General features: G+C 45.5%; 1 protein-coding gene across 11 annotated transcripts in view; it reads right to left on the reverse strand.

Annotated features, from left to right (window-relative positions):
- Positions 1-13,335, reverse strand: part of WIPF1 (WAS/WASL interacting protein family member 1) — a 100,116-nt gene extending 86,781 nt beyond the window's left edge. For 4 of the 11 annotated variants that reach the window (XM_073305915.1, XM_073305907.1, XM_073305910.1 and 1 more), the window contains exon 1: positions 13,090-13,335. The gene's annotated coding sequence lies outside the window, so the exon portion shown is untranslated. Of the gene's footprint in view, positions 1-10,717; positions 10,740-12,211; positions 12,416-13,089 lie in introns of all 11 variants that reach the window. The other 7 variants (XM_073305913.1, XM_073305912.1, XM_073305909.1 and 4 more) reach the window with 4 other exon arrangements.
- Between the last annotated feature and the right edge of the window lie 4,169 nt (positions 13,336-17,504).

Below are 17,504 nucleotides of genomic sequence, written 5' to 3' on the forward strand. Positions count from 1 at the left end.
GAGAGTAGTAGGCAGCCCTGGCTGGAAAACTGAAAAAAATTATTAGAATTGATAAAAATCATCAATATTAACAGCTGAATCCACAGAAAAGAAATAAAACTGAATTCTGCCAAGCTTACTTCTGATATGTTAATAACTTAGATTTACATTAACTCTTTGATGCGTTTAGTAATTGTCCAAAGTTATTCTCCCAATTAAGCAAAAGTCCCATGTAGAAGTATTTTTAAAATCAATTGCCATTGCGAATACTAGTTTTGAAGATTCTTGACTGCCTATTTGTGTCTGATGCTCCCAAAGCAAATAGTACCCCCTGTACAACTATGCTTTCAACAACAAAATTCCTCTAATTTTATAGCTGGCATTATGCCATACAGAATCCCTTAGCAACACAAACTTCTGGGAATCAGCACTGAAGGGAGATCTTAGCCAAAAACCAAGTCGTTTCAGTTTAAGAATGGCGTTGTCTTGCACCAATCCAACTGTAAGCAATTCAAATCACCATTGCCTCTCCTAAGAGGAGAATTTATCATCAAGATATTGTGAATTGCCTACAATATTATAGTCTGGGCTCTAACATGCCTTCACACGGACATGCATCAACAGCTTTTTACCCTGCAATGCACTTGTGAGAGCGCAGATGTTCTACCATGCAATTTCTCATTTTAGATAAATAAAAAAGGAACTTTTCCAGTCATCTTGTGCTGTTTGTCAGTCATGGAACACTTCACATTCTAGTTCCCCATAACAGTGGGGTAGTTTGTCTTCCTCTTCACTTTAGTCAGAATATACAGACACTCACATTCAGGACATGCTAACGAAAGAGAGACCATGCCAAATCTCAGAGGGCCTGACTATGCAGGGTTCTGATTGGGAGTGGTAGGTGGGCTCTACCTATTAACCAGGACACTTCTAGTTATTGCTCTGACCCCATTTTATCTACTTTAGGTGTCTCGGGGGTACAAGGAAGCATGTGGCCTTATATTCTTCACTTTGAAGTGCACCATACTGGGGAATTCGAAAGAGAGAAAATTAAAAAAATTACACTCACCGTTTCAATCAAATTACCTCTTTTAGGGGTTCCTCCAAACCCTTCTTGAAACCTCAAAGAGCCCCTTCATTTTCTTCACTTGAGTTACAGTCCCACTTTTAGCAAAGGAGGGCTAAATCCGCTCACTTCAGAGAGCATCCATGCTGCTCCTGGAGACCTGACATGCTCCCCCAAATGAAAAATGACTCAGAACTTGACTCTCCACAAGATAATATGTTGTGATGCCACTAGAATGCCAGCCCAGCCCATCCAAAGAACTTCTAAAATGAGTTTTGCTATAAAACAAAAATAACTCCTTTATTTTCCACCCTACCCAGAGTCACCTGTTTAGAACAAACACCGAGCTTTGATTTGAGAACACAGAAGCAGGGTCCTCAGGGTGGCCATTGCAATGTGGTTTGTGGCTTCTTCTTAGAGAAGCAAAATGCTGGGAGCGGTCTGTTTTCCTTTGTAGCTTTATGGTGTTAGATACAATTTGAGCAATTGTTTGGCACAGCTGCATGTTGTTTTAGCAAATATATTAACACTCTGAGGCCAAACAGTAAGGGTCTTAGGTGTTCTGAGCAAGTATTAGAAGCTACAGACTTCTAGACCAGGTTCTGATGTGCACACTCTCTGAGGCCTTGGGGTGCTTCCCCTCACCTCTCCCTTGATTTCACTATGTGTAAGATCAGAACAGGAATACTTTTATAACCTACCTCACTAGGGTGTTACTATTTGAATTGCCATAGCTCACAATTAGGATCAGAGCAGGGGTGTCAGAAGAAGTGGGGGGGACGGACTTCCCCCTTGCCTTAAGGGTGTGCAATCGGGGGGGCGTAGGGCAGAGAGAAGCGAGCAGGGCCTGAGGGGAAACAAACGGTATGGGGTGTGATGAGTGCAGGTGGGGCCTCGGGGGAGAAGGGGCAGAGTGGGGTGCAGGTCCACAGTCCAGGCACTGGTGGACCCCCGATTTTAGGGAGCTTCCGGTGCTTCTTGATCAGAGCCCTATTGTACAAACACAGCCTCTGTCCCACAGAGGTTGTATCTAGTCTTAAATTAGATTGTAACAAGTGAGTGTAAGAAACAGAAGGAGCATGAGTGTAACAGCAATAAGAACATGGAGTTATAGACTAGCTATTTTCCCCACTCTGTGGTTCGAGGTCATTTTAAAGGTTTTGTAATAGGTAGTACAGGTAGCGATGCCCATGGTTAAGGTTGCCTGACGCTTCCCATTATAAGACCCTGTTTTCAGTTGCTTATAACTGGGCCAAACTATTATTTGTGTTGAAATTTTCCATGCTGGGTGACTGCCTCAGGACGATTTTTTTAAAAAGGAATAGTTCATCCAAAGTGGTTCAGCCATTTTCTTGACCTAGTTCTGAAAAAAATACATTGTTTCGCCCACGTTAAAATACTCTTACTATCATTTCACTGAGAGATTCTCGCGCTTCCATGCTTTGGAACAACGGCTTGAAATTTGGCAGGGAGAAGCCACCCTAATGTCAGGGATGTGCTTTTGCTGTCCCTGTGCAAATCAGCCCAAATTATGCTCAGGAGAGACTTGATAGAGTTTGGTAGCTGAAGATTCAGTCTGCATTGAACATACTCCAGCCCAGGACTGCAGGGACTGAGAGACACTTTCCCCTGCAATTGCCATGGGTCACTATGGTGTCACACACAGGGACTGAGAGAAGGAAGACTGTCTCTCCCATGCCTCAAAGCTCCCCCTTGGATGGTACCCAAGCAGTGTGGAACAGGAGGAGGCAGCTAGAATGGAGAAGGGTGAGGAGGTGGACTGGGAGAAAGGGGGACATGGAGCGGAGTCGGGGAGGGTGAAGTGGGACAATAAATCACTAGATATACTCCCCTCTCAGAAGCATGAATAGAGCTCAGGATTCCCGAGTCCCACCATTCATCTGCTGTCAGCAACTCTCTGTGAAACCCACTGAGAAAAAAATGTAGCCTGTATTGTCTCCCTCTAGTGGCTACCCATAAAGAGGATGATAACCTACTATTGTTATCAGTTACCCTGTTAACTCAAGTGGCAGAAGTTGGTGGATCTAAAGGTGAATCAGAATGTTCCACATGATGTTTTTCAGGTTTTCTCTTTTTTTTAAAAGGCAAACACTGTAGGAAATTAGATCCAAACAACTACATTAGAAGAACATTCAGGTCACAAAGTCAAGCACTCAGAAAAGTAAGGAAATACCAGCATTAATGTTGCTTGTGCAATGTGGCTATCAGGATGCCAAAATGATAGTGGTCACAGTGCTCAAGTTGGGAGGATTAGTTAATGTTTGTAAAGTGATTTGAAAGAGACAAGAGCTAAATATTTAATTGTTGACCTTGTCCATACAGATCAAATGCTGATCAGTCCAGTAAATTTGGTCAGAAAATACATTTTCACAACAGACTACTACTAGCTTTTGGGGGTTGAGTCTTTTTTTTAAGCAAAAGGAGGAAGGAGAGAGGGTCATTCTCTTCTCCCACCTCTCTCAAGTATTAAAGAAAGCAGACACCAGATATGAAACCTGCTAGATTTCAGGTTGGGTTACCTACAAAAAGGAAGGATCTTCCTGCACTCATGGGAAGTTCTCATCAGAAGCCACACATCTATTGATTTGAATGAACTGTTCTCTGCGCTAATGGGAGCTGAAAAAGTATCATCTTGAATTCAGCTGAAAACAGGTTATGGATGCCAAGGCCCTGGCTCAGCTCTTCAGCTCACGCACATTTCACTCAGTACAAGACCAGAAGGGGGCAAAAAGCTGCTGTAATTTACATCCATCTTCCATGGCTCTAGAAGGCCATTCTAGGAGCTGGGGATTGCCAGGGTCTAGGAATGTCCCAGCCATGGCCCCTTGCCCCAAGCGGGACACCCTTCATCAATGAATAGAGGGCAGTAGTGTAGGAGCCACTACAAAGGCTCTGTGCTACCCAGGGGATTCTCCTAGGCAGGGAAAATCTCAGGTGGCTGGATCTGCTGGCTTTATAGGGCTTAAAGATTTAGTAGTCTGAGTTTCAGAGTAGCAGCCGTGTTAGTCTGTATTCGCAAAAAGAAAAGGAGTAATTGTGGCACCTTAGAGACTAACCAATTTATCTGAGCATAAGCTTTCGTGAGCTACAGCTCACTTCATCAGATGCATACTGTGGAAAGTGTAGAAGATCTTTTTATACACACAAAGCATGAAAAAATACCCGAAAGCTCATGCTCAAATAAATTGGTTAGTCTCTAAGGTGCCACAAGTCCTCCTTTCCTTTTAGTAGTCCGAGTGTGAAGCCAGAGCACACAGTTCTAAGCTATTAGTGCAGGACCTTTGGTTTAAAAATGGACACCCAACTGAAGTCACATTTCTTTGAAATCCCTTTCCCCTTCAATTGCTACAATTAAACACTTAAGAGAACTGTTACAAAAAACAAAATATTTTTCTGGTTGTTTTGCACATTTGACTGCACTTTGTATGCAGTCATTTCCATGGTCTCCTCTGTCTGTGAGGGTCTGTTAGCCAGCAAAGGGGAAACACCACAAAGCTGGAAAATGTGATTGTATAACACAAGTCAGCAGGGAGACTGAGAGGACATGATCTACAACTAAAATTTTGACTCATTAGATTTCAAGTTGACTGTGTTCCCTTAGTATCAGGGGGTAGCCGTGTTAGTCTATACCCACAAAAACAACAAGGAGTCCAGTGGCACCTTAAAGACTTTATTTGGGCGTAACCTTTCGTGGGCTAAAACCCACTTCATCGGATACAAGTACTGTTCCCTTAGGTATCAGTAATTAGTGGCTGATGTTGGTAAACAGAAGTCTCAGACATATTGAGCATTATAAACATTGGGACTTTAACCAACTTGGATCAGTGAGCCCTGGACGATCTCTCACATGGAGGGATATTTCTCTAGTCAACTATTTCTACTGTACATGTGTCCCATTTGAGGGCTCATCTTTTAGAAAAGATTGAATAGTTCAGCTTGCTCTGTCACTGAGAGTGTCTAATCTGCGATACATTTTAGAGCACAAGCCTTTTGGTTTATCACTAACATTGCAGTCTGGCTAAGGGACAATTCAGCTTTATTTATCTGGCAGACTCAGCTGCTAGAGTAACTCTTGACACACAACTCTCCTTACAATATAGCACCACAATACTTTGTCTGATCTTTATAACACTTGTATTGACAATAAAATGACACATTATTATATCATTTCTGTGACTTAAAGGATTTCACAGCTTTCAGTTCATACCTCTGCCCTCTTAAGATTTTGCTATCCGTTGCGAGTTAGTCACAAAGTCAAGCTCTTATTATGGAGTATAAAATGGACAAATCTGAACGATGCAAGGTTTTACTGACTTTTTAGCTATGCTTATATAACCTAGTAGAGTTTCACAGATGCTAGCAATTAGCAGATGACCTGCACAAGTTACGTTCTAGGCAAATAATTTTGCCAATGAAACAGGAAAGAAAGTAGAATCCTGCCTCATCACCCAAAAAATGAGCTACTGAAATAAAAGCAACAGAATTAAACACTAAGTTGAAGCTTCTCTCTATGATTCACTTTCTCTCTTCTTGATACAATTCAGCATAACTTATAACCAAAGAGCTGAATGGGCCCTTGTTCAGAGCATTTGGAATTCGAAACAGAGACACAGTTAACTCTGCAGGCTTAATTCCCAAAAGGCTCCCTTGCATATGCTGCTCTGTTTACTTCTAAACATTTTATTTTTTAAAATGCAAGTTTTAAACTGATTCTGTGGATGACTTTTAAAAACATTAAAACATAATAATAGAGCATGACAGATGAGTAACCAATATAAGATCAATAAAGTGGACTAACCCCTGCTGTTCACTGATTTATAAAGTTGAGCAGTGGGAGGCGATAGCCTTATGTTGAGAAGCAGTGTAGTTTAGTGAATAATCCACTAGCCTGGGAGTCGAGAGATCTAGGTTGCATTCCCAGTTTTGTCACAAAACTTGCTGTATTACCTTAGGAAAATCACCTCACCTCTCGGTGCTTCTGTATTCCCTCCCCCCCCCAATCTCTTTGGAAGGCTTCTCTGTTTAGGAGTCTAAACTATTTGGAGGTAGGGATGGTCTTTCTAGGAATCTGTACAGTGTCTACCACCAGTCCAGTTCCTAGTGGTCACCTTTCCACATGGCAGCTAGGTCCCTAATAGCAGTCTCAGCAAAGAGAGGCCAAAGATTGAATGGGCACATAAGTTTTACTCCCCTCTCAAGACTAGAAGTTCTCCCCTCCAGGTCAAGGCTGAAGAATATTAGTGGAGAAGTCTGCTCTGCTGCTCCTACATTGTACCTATACAGCTGTCAGAGTACTTCGCATTCCAGGGTGATCTCAATCTCACACCTTTAATCACCATTAAGTTCATCAAAAATATTTGAAAGGAGAGAGACCCCCGCCCCACCCCTTCAGAAAATGTACGTATAGTGGCATGTGCAACAAGACATTTGAAGCCAGAAGAAAAAATGCTAAGAAAGGCACCTAGGTCTAGTATGCAATTGGCTATTTGTTTAGCCTCTTTTCTTTTCCACAGTACAGAGAACATCCTGTATTTTCTCTATGGTTAGATGCATGTTAAAGTTTGCACTAAACAAAAATAAAACGATGTAATAATGGTGTGGAGGGTGGGTAGTCTTCAAAGGACACAAGCCCTAAGAGGAGCAGGATAGTGTATACACGCTATGGAAAGATTCAAGAAGGCAAGTCTTGTATAAACATCTTAATAAGCCAAAGGAATCTTTGAGTTTATCTCAGGAAGGTAATTTAGCTACAAAATTAGGAGTTTTAAATCCAAATTTTAGTTATCTGTAATTAGAACCAAATGCTGAAATACATCCTAGACAGGCATCATAACTTGACACAGTGTTAATAATCCACTTTATAAAACAGGCAGGTCAAGCTATTTGATGTGTTTCCAATTTATCTCCTACTAGAGCTAGGCAAACTTTCTACTACTCTCAACTTCATTACTCTCTCAGATTTGGTTTAACCTGCACCCACAAGAGAGGAGGTCGATATTACCAGATATAATTTTGACACCCTCCAAGTCAGTGGCAGGCAGCCTTCCATGGCAGTTGGATTGGGCCTGGAGAGAGCAGCTCTTTCAGGCCTTTGTATGTCATTCTGTTATAGGCATGGGTCTTTAGTCTCCTCATCTTGCAAAACCCCCATGTCGAATGCTCTGTAGCATCCTTTAAAGGTTCAAATCTTAAGACTCAACAGCAGTCGGTTTTTATTCTTCTAGCTTTAAATGCTGCGGAGACCATCTCTATTATTTAATTATCCAACCCCTAACACTGGAGTACTGTGGTCCAGACACTGATTTCATTGTATGTTTTCTTGGAAAAAAAGTATCTAGATGTAGAAAACATGCAAGAACTATCCAGCACTTTGCTAATAATTCCACACAGAAAAAAATATATTTATTGCTGCTTTCTTGAAATAGTTCTGCAGATTTCGTATGCTGTATCTATCATGCCGCATGCTAGTGGCCAAACTGTATCTCATGTTCAGCCTTAATCTACACAGTGTCAATGTTACAGCTCAGAGCATCAAACTGATATTGCAAGAGGAATGGCTACTGCAAAAATCCATCAATATTTCATTATTTTTGTTCAACAATATGTGCCCTACAAAGCAGCGTCCTAGACAACTTCGTTAAATTAGGTTTTTTATAATGCATTTCCCTGGGCTATTTGATAACTAGTATAAGTTAGCAACTTGCATGGCTGATTAACTGACAGATGATTCATGATCCTCTTTGAAAGAAGAAACATCAAATAGAAGAATGTGAACACTTTGATATGCGCTTGATGCAATACGATGTATATCTTCAAGACCTATTATTTAAAGCCAGTTCTAGTATTTTCCCTTTAATATTGCCAAGTATAAAAGCTATCCTACCCAAAATAGGAGACTTGTTTGCAACTTATAACAGCAATGCTTATTTGAAATTTCTCTCAAACGTACGGAGACTTATTGAGCAGTTGTGAACCAAGACACAATCACACTCCCCCTTTACAATACATATTACACCAGATCCAGTGCTTAAAAAGTTAAAACTACACCACATGCAGGAATGAAGTCACAAAGGAGAAAGTGTCTAAATTAGTCCTGAGGTGTCAAGTTATCAAGAAGAAGAAGAGAAATCAGTGAGAACACCCACTTTTAATCAGAATGGAAGTTTTACACCATTTCACAGCAGCTCATTGTTAGGCTTTGGATACATGTGTTGCCCATTTCACAAATTCTTTAGACAAGTTTTCTCCCCCCACCCCCCCTTTTTTTTGGGGGGGGGAGGAGGCGCAATATCTTTTCTCATTGTTTCCAAACAGTAACTCAAAGGTCCAGATATTCAATTTAGTCAAGACTGAAGTGATTTTTGAGTTGTAATGCAAGGGCACCACTATGATGTAACTGGAGATAGTGTATGTGCCTTTAAGGAAGAGCTCTGTTCCTTGGGGAGACTTATGGATTATTGTTTCTGTGTTGCTACTATACCACCAGCCAAAAGGTACAGTCTTTTCTGCTTCCAAGAAAGCATGGCAATTTTTACAAACAGAGAAACAACGTGGTAGATGTAAGAATTTCAGTGAGATAATGGTAAGGGACAATAAAGAAGGGATGTTGCAGGCTGAGGCTGTCTACACTACGAAATTAGGTCGAATTTATAGAAGTCAGTTTTGTAGAAAGTGTTTTTATACAGTTGATTGTGTGTGTCCCCACACAAATGCTCTAAGTGCATTTAGTTGGCGGAGTGCATCCACAGTACTGAGGCAACCATCGACTTCCGGAGCGTTGCACTGTGGGTAGCTATCCCACAGTTCCCGCAGTCTCCGCTGCCCATTGGAATTCTAGGTAGAAATCCCAATGCCTGATGGGGCAAAAACATTTTTGCAGGTGGTTCTGGGTACATATCCTCAGGCTCCCCCTTTCCTTCCTCCCTCCATGAAAGCAACGGCAGGAAATCGTTTCATGCCTTTTTTCCTGGGTTACCTGTGCAGACGCCATACCACAGCAAGCATGGAGCCCACTCAGCTCACCATCACCGCATGTCTCCTGGGTGCTGGCAGACGTGGTACTGCATTGCTACACAGCAGCAGCTCATTGCCTTTTGGCAGCAGACAGTGCAGTATGACTGGTAGCCATTGTCGCTGTACTCCAGGGTGTTCTTTTAGCTGACCTCGGTGAGGTCGGTCAGAGCGCCTGGGCAAACATGGGAGTGACTCAGCCAGGTCATTTCCCTTTTAAGTTTCGTCTCATGGAGATTCAGTCTTGCCGGCAGTCCTACTACACCGTCTTTTAATGAGCAGCCTTCACAAAGAGGCTAGGATAGCACCCACCTGTCATTAGCCCCTCTGGTATCTTACATTTAGGGTCTTATTTTTGTCTTACGTGAGGCTGCAGGGGCTGGGGGGAATGGAAGAGCACAGTCTGCCAGAGGTAATGGCTTGCTTCCAATACAGTTCAGATTTTCTTTGGGTCTACACTAAGCGCAGAAGCAACTGTGTAAGTAAGAGGGCTAGAGTCCAGAATCCAGATGCAGCTATGGGATCCTGGTGTGAGTACTTTAGGGGTGAAAAAGGAAGAATAGTCCCTTGGAGTTTCATTCCTACAGGAGACATAAGGATATCTGCTGCCATTCAATGAGTGGTGTGTTACTGTAGAAAGTTACATTTCAGTAGAGGACATTCAAGTTATTAAAGAAATACTGGAGTGCACCAAGATAACTTAAGTGCTTGTAATTCCCATTTCAAGGCAGATGGGATGGTAAATACTGAACGAAAATGTTACGCTGTATCCAGAGCATTACGAAAAGATTTGCAAAACAAACAACAAAAAGCTGCAGAACTGTTGGTTCTCGCCACCTTTAGTTTCAAGTTAGCTATACAGAGTGTGTGCATCTGAAAAGGAATAACTGAGGTATGACCATTTATTATGGTTGTGGTTAGTTGCCAACTGAATCCAAGAATGAGGCCCCTCACTGTGCTAAACTAACTATTCTATGTTTCATACAGACCCTGCCCCAGAGAGTTTCCACTCTGAAGAGAAGACAGCCAAACAGGTTGCTTTAGTGTGTGTCACATAATATTCCTAGTACATTCATTTTTACTGATTTTGGAAGAGAGACTGGACAACATAGTGATTTAAGTTGTAACTCAAGGACCTATGCAAGAGACAGACACACATTAAGGGCCAATATCCCAATGAACTCCATGGGAAGAAGATAACATGGAGCAGAAAAGCAGCAGCAGAGAGAAGTGGGGAAGAGACAAAAGCCTGGCTTACATCTAAAATGTAGGTTGATCTGTCTACATGCTGAGGGATGTGAAAAATTCACACCCCTGAGAGATGTAGTTAAGCTAACCTAAGCCCCGGTATAGGCACTGCTAGGTAGATGGAATAGTTCTTCTGTCAACCTAGCTACCACCTCTCGAGGGGGTGGATTTACTACAGTGACAGACCAACCCCTTTCCTTCCTGTAGGAAGTGTCTACACTACAGGACTATAGCAGTGTAGCTGCATCAGTACCACTGTACTGTAGATATACCCAAAGTACTGGCAGGATAAAAAAAAAACAGCAGCAGCTGGAGACAGAAAGAATGGAAGAAGAATAACCACAGAGACTGTCAAAAATAGCTAACCATCCTACAAGGAAAGCACATACCTACCAGGCTTCTGCTGGAGGGTTTTCTGTAAAAAAAAAAAAAAGTTATTTTTCCTGTGTAGCTTTCCTCTGACCCTCTCAGTCTTTCTGTTCCTGCTCTCTTCTCATGTGTTCCCACTGGCCAGACAGGTGGGAGCACATTAGAACAACCATGTTTTCCCACTTTTCATACACCTTCCCCACGTGTATTAACAGCACAGAGAATCTGCTTGTGTCTTTCTACTATAAGCCATGGTATATGCTATGCTTAACAAGGCTGTCGCCTGGGGCAGGCCTGCAGGCTGTTGTTTGCCTCAGCTCAGCAATAGCCTTCCATTTCTAGAGAAGATGAAAAAAAACAAACAACCACACACAAAAATCACCTATCTAGGCAACACCTGAAAGGAGTCTGATGGTCACTTTGGCTCCCTGGTGAATGTCTGATCTCCAAAACCTTCAGACTCTGCCGAGGAAAGATATGGCAAGGGGGGGCAGGAGGTCAGGAGAGAGGCAAGTTGGCAGAGCATCATGGGAGAATCTTGCACATCACTCCTGTATGCCTGGCTCTAGCCAAATGTATTCCCCCTTCTCAAGCAACATTTAAAAATTAAAAAAAGGGATAACAAGAAGTTTCATGCTTTGGAAATCTGAACCTCTCTTACCCAAAGTCACAGGGCCAAATTCTGCTCCAACCTTGGCTCAATTGGTTGTACACAAATGACAAATGCAGAAACAAAAGACAAAACACACAACACACTTCAGATTCTGAAGAGAACGTAAACTGATTTAGTGATTTCTGCTTGAGTCTACAAATAAATAAAGCAAGCAAGCCTGAAAAAATAGCTCAGAAAGGTGAATTGCTCCATCAATCTCCATGGGGTATTAACTCTGAAGCCTAATTAGACAATTTAAAATACCAGCATATACCATTTAACTACTGATCAAAGCACTTCATAAGATGGGCATCCCTCTTTTTTTCTTAGATCTGCACAATCTACAGAGACAGCATCTTAGTTTGGTGTCACAAACGGAAGGAGCTTAATGTGTCCCGGCCTCCCCCAATTCCTCCAGTTTGATCTGGCTGCATGGGACTTACAGGGGCAGGAACAGGCATTTTGATGTTAGCTGGAACACATCTACTTAGGGTAGGGCAGAATTATGGCGTTTAAGGAAGGGCAGCATTTGGCCCCACAGCTTACTAACAAAATAGACCAGAGGTCGGCAACCTTTCACAAGCGGTGTGTCGAATCTTCATTTATTCACTCTAATTTAAAGTTTCACGTGCCCGTAATATATTTTAACGTTTTTAGAAGGTCTCTTTCTATAAGTCTTTAATATAGAACTAAACTATTGTTGTATGTAAAGTAAATAAGGTTTTTAAAATGTTTAAAAAGCTTCATTTAAAATTAAATTAAAATGCAGAGCCCCCAGGAATGGTGGCCAGAACCTGGGCAGCGTGAGTGCCACTGAAAAATCAGCTCTCCCGCCGCCTTTGGCACCTGTGCCATAAGTTGCCTACCCCTGGAATAGACAGTCCAACCATGCTCCATCCAGCCGCCCCTCCAAAAATACCCCAACGGCAGCAGTCCAGAAGGTAGAGCACAAGGAAAGGAAAATCAGAAAAGGGTGGCAATAAAAGGGCACACAGTCTATGGAGACGGCTGGGAAGAACGGGAGCTGCTTCAGAATGCAGGGAGCTTATCCAAGGGTTAGACAGACAGGTCTGGAAAACAGAAATAGGCAAGAATTCAGCTTCAGTGTCACCGCAGTAAGACAGGCGCGGTTTCGCTCGCTCGCTCCTTTCACAAGGAAGTCCCCGACTCGCAGCCTGGCCAGGCCAGCCCGCCTCCTTCCGCGGCTCCGCCAGACACGGCTCGGCGGCGTGGTGCTGTGACAGGCAGGCAGGGACCTTTCCCCCGGCGCGCAAACTTTGGACGAGCAGCCCAGCTCAAGCGCTTCCCGAAAGGCTGCGCCTCCGGGCCAGAGCCAGCAGGCTGCCCGCCCCGGCCGGCCTGGGGGCTGGGAGCAAGGCGGGTCCCCGGTGCCTGGGGGCAGGCACGGGGCGGGAGGCAGCTCCTGGCCCGGGGAAGGGAGCCAGGGGCAAGCGGCGCGAGGCTCTGCGGCGATCCGCGCGGGGGTGGGCGGCGGGTGAGGGACGGGGCTCATTAGCGCGGCTCTGAGCCCCGAGCACCCCCAGGACTCCGCTGCAGTAAACAAGCCCCGAACCCAGCCGGCAGCTTCCCCTGCTCCCGAGCCCTCCGCCGCCTCGGGCAACTCGGCAGCGCCGCGCTCCAGCTGCTGCCCTGTATTTACCCCCGGGCAGGGGGCAAGGAGCGAGGCGCCCCGCGCTGCCAGCCCCACCCAGAGACAACGCTCCCGCCCCCGCGTCCCCCTTACCGCACTCCGCCTGGGTCCCTCCGGGCTCCCTACGCCCCGGGCGAGGGAGGCAGCGCCCGCCTCTTAGCCAGCCGCTGTAGCGGCCGGAGCATTTTGGGGCGGGAAACTATTTATAGAGCCCGTGAGCGGCTGGGCAGCCGCAGGAAAAGCCCCCGGAGCAGCCAGAGCAGAACCTGCCCAGGGAGCCCTCTTTGCTTCTGCACATGTCCCGACTCCGGAGCTGGTCCGAATGAGCATGTGCGACGTGTCTGCACATGCCCATTAGCCGAGTGACGCGCCGGCAGGGCCGATGCCCACCGCCTGCCCTTGGCACGGAGCGGCTCCTCGCAAGCTCCGCTGCCCGGGAAGCCCAGCCCCGTTGTTGCAAGGGCAGGAGCTGGGGACCAGACCCGCAGGAGGAGCGAGCAACGGGGGTTCGAGCCTCGGCTCCGCTGAAGAAATGTTACGGTCTTAAAACGGCTGCCCCTTAACTTTCTAAAAAGGAAGTGTTCTGTGTTTTGGACTCTAAACAGCGGGAGCTGTATTTCCTCCCCTCCATCCTTCAGTATCATCAGCAAGGCGCGCCTGTTTTCTGTGATTAACAACAAACTTCTCCCACAAAAACCCCCATAAAATCCACATTTCCCCGCCATTAAAATGAAACGCTGAATTTCACTTTGCCTGACCCGCCTATCAGTTGAACAGTGTTTTATTAATAGATTTGATTTTTTTAAACTGGCGGCCTGTAAGATCTGGTAGTTACCCAATCTCTCCCCCCTGGGCTCTTAACGGGCTGGTGGTGGCCAGAGGTGACGCCCAGTTAAACGCAAGCAATTCTCTCTCAAGGGAGGCAGGGGGTATCCAGGTGACTCTCAGCCCCCGGGCAACCCATGCACCATCACAGCTATCCCCCATATAGATAATAAATAGACGGGGTTCACACTTCCTGCCCCTCACTCTTAACCTGCTTGCCGAGGAGCGGCTGTTCTCATTCCAAAGACTGTCTACAAACTGGACAAAGAAGAAATCAGATGAAAGAGGGTGCCCTTGCTATAGGCCAAGGGAAAAAAGCAGGTAGTTAATCATTTTTGGAAGAGTATCCATCTTCAGTCGATGCATTATACTTTTCCAGGACAAAGGGTAAACATCCTCTCCCTAAAAAGACAAAAAGCAGGGGAATGTAGTAGGAAGAAAGACTAAGACATTGGTAGTTCGCTCAAGGTCTGCCATGCCAGCTGTCTGTGCAGGGCTGGGGCATCACACAGGGGGAACAGGCACACAGCCAAACAACACCCCTCAGATGAGTTCTCTTATGGAGTGTGTATGAACACAGGCGGTTGCACAGCTGCTGGCGTAGGCTGTACTACACCTCTCCTGCCCTACAATGGATCAGGGACAGGAGTTTGAAGGAAAGGCATTACATGCATAGCACATCTCAGAGTGTGCACTCACATAGACCAGGGATGCAAACAGGAGGGTAGGCATTTTCTAAAGGATCTTGTTAAATAAAGGTCACACACACAGAGATGCCAATATAAAAGTGAACTTTCTTCATGACCCCCGCCATCACATGATCCAGTCAGCATTCAAAAGTGATTATCCTTGTCCTATGACAGGGGTCAGCATTCACAAACTCCAGGGGTTATATTAAAATCCCATAGAATTTATAGCGACACATTGTATAATTAAGGCATTTTCTGAGGCATATAAAAACCTTTAGCCATATATTTAATTCTCAGAAGTTAAGAGGGATACAGGCCCATTTTGAGGCACTGTACATCATCTAATATATCCTCTTTGTTTATAAAAAGAAAAGGAGTACTTGTGGCACCTTAGAGACTAACAAGTTTATTTGAGCACAAAAGCTTATGCTCAAATAAATTTGTTAGTCTCTAAGGTGCCACAAGTACTCCTTTTCTTTTTGTGGATACAGACTAACACGGCTGCTACTCTGAAACCTTTGTTTATAAAGTGTCCTTTCACAGGTAAATAGGGGATTTGGGTAGCGATAGGGGGAGAAAAGTTTGGGAAAAACTGGTATATCTTAGAAGTAACTAGAGAGTGGGCAGGCAGATAAAAAAGAATGAAAAAGCTTATAAGGTGAAGAGTAGCATTCAGCACACTCTTCCAGCAACACTCACTACTCCACCCCAGTAACACCATGCATGGGAGTCAAACAGAGTATGAGAATCAAGAGGAGAAAGCCAGTTATAACCAGGTCACAAGAACAAGCCAACTTATTTCCTGCCATCATAAATGCATAGGAATGGTCAGACTAGATCACACCAATTGTCTCCAGGAGTGGCACCAGATACTTCAGAGGCAGGTACAAAAAACTCCCCAGTAAGTGGTTACAGGGTAGCCTGCTCCCAGAGAAAGTTTATTCCTAACCCCCAATTGTTAGAGGGAGGTTATGGCCTGAAGCAGGAGGGCTTACATCCCTTCCAAATCTCTGTTTTTTTTTAAGATTCCCCCCTTGAACTCAGGAAGTACTTCTTATCCAGACAGGATGATCACTTGGTGAATCCTGCTGGGTTCTTGGCCTCAGTGCTATTATGTGGCCATTAGTTCCACTGGCAAAGTGAAAGTGCTACATGCTATCTCAGTCACTTTAGCATTGCCCTGACCTTCCAGGTAGAATAGCAGCATATCTGAATCAGGGTTGAAAGATAGTTCCAGCCCTCCCAACAGAATGGTCTTTCAACCCCAGGCCTTGCCTGCCTCGGATAGCTTTGAGATCAGGCAGCAGGGGAGAGTAGTGCAGCTCTGGAGACATGATGCTGCAGGCAGAGAGGCAGGCAGCAGAAAAAACAAACATAATTAAACAGTGGGAAGGAGATATGTGGGGAGGTCAATTACCCCTCTCCACATGAGGCCTCTGAGCAGGATTTGTCGTCTTACCTCAATTAACTTGTTCATATAGAAATTGCTTTGGCAGGCAAGCAACAGATTCTTCTTCCTTTAACCTAGGCTTCCTCCAGTTTTCTAGAAAGGAAACTTCTGTTAATAATGCCTCATAGCCCAGTGCTGAGTACCTGAATAAAATAGTTCTCAAAACAAAAGTGCTGGTGACGTAGTAGCTTAGCAGGGTTTATCCAGGGCATCACTTTTTAGCTGTTGTGGGTAGAAGGGTGAGAAGGACTCTCCTTTGTGCGCTACTGTCCCTCTGAGCCCAATACAGAGCTGGCTGTATTTTAAAGAAGCCTTATTGACGGTGCAGGAACAAGCCGTCCCGATATGTAGAAAGAATAGCAAAAATGGCAGCTTGGCTTAACAGAGGAATCTTTGGTGAGCTTAAACACAGAAAGGAAGCTTACAAGAAGTGGAAACTCGGACAGATGACTAGGGAGGAGTATAAACATATTGCTCAAGCATGCAGGGGTGTCAGGGCCGGCTCTAGGATTTTTGCTGCCCCAAGCAAAAAAATTTTTGGCCACCCCCGCTTTTTTTTGTGCCCTCCCCGCCCCCGGCTCCACCCCAACTCCGCCCCTTCCCAAACCCTTCCCCAAATCCCCAGCCCCACCTCCTCCCCGGGCATGCCACATTCCCCCCGCCCTTTGCTTCCTGTGGCTCCCCACCATGCAATCCCCCGCCCTAGCTCACCTCCCCTCCACCTGCTTCCCTGAACACGCCGCCGCTCTGCTTCTCCCCCCTCCCTCTCAGGCGAGGGAGAGGCAGCGTGTTCAGGGAAGCAGGTGGAGTGGAGGTGAGCAGGGGAAGTGCAGAAAGTAACGGGGGGCAGGAGGGGCAGAGGAACAGCTCCCCACCCCAGCTCACCTCCGCTCCACCACCGCCGCCTCCCCCAAGCACACCGGCTTCTCCCCCTCCCTCCCAGGCTTGCTGCGCCAAACAGCTGTTTTGTGCATGGCAAGCCTGGGAGGGAGGGGGCAGAAGCGGAGTGGAGGCGAGCTGGGGCGGCGGGGGCACATTTCTAGGGGCGGCAGGGCCGGCGCCGGAATGCCGCCCCTAGGACTGTGCCACCCCAAGCACCTGCTTGTTTTGCTGGTGCCTAGAGCCAGCGCTGAGGGGTGTAATCAGGAAGGCCAAAGCACAATTGGAGTTGCAGCTAGCAAGGGGTGTGAAGGGTAACAAGAAGGGTTTCTACAGCAACAAGAGGGTGGTCAGGGAAAATGTGGGACCCTTACTGAATGGGGGAGGCAACCTAGTGACAGAGGATGTGGAAAAAGCTGAAGAACTCAATGCTTTTTTTGCCTCGGTCTTCACAGACAAGGTCAGCTCCCAGACTGCTGCACTGGGCAGCGCAGTATGGGGATGAGATGAGCAGCCCTCAGTGGTGAAAGAACAGGTTAAAGACTATTTAGAAAAGCTGGCCATGCACAAGTCCATGAAGCCAGATCTAATGCATCCCAGGGTGCTGAGGGAGTTGGCTGATGTGATAGCAGAGCCATGGGCCATTATCTTTGAAAACTCATGGC

The sequence above is a fragment of the Lepidochelys kempii genome, chromosome 11, assembly GCF_965140265.1.
Source record: "Lepidochelys kempii isolate rLepKem1 chromosome 11, rLepKem1.hap2, whole genome shotgun sequence".
NCBI lineage: Eukaryota > Metazoa > Chordata > Testudines > Cheloniidae > Lepidochelys > Lepidochelys kempii.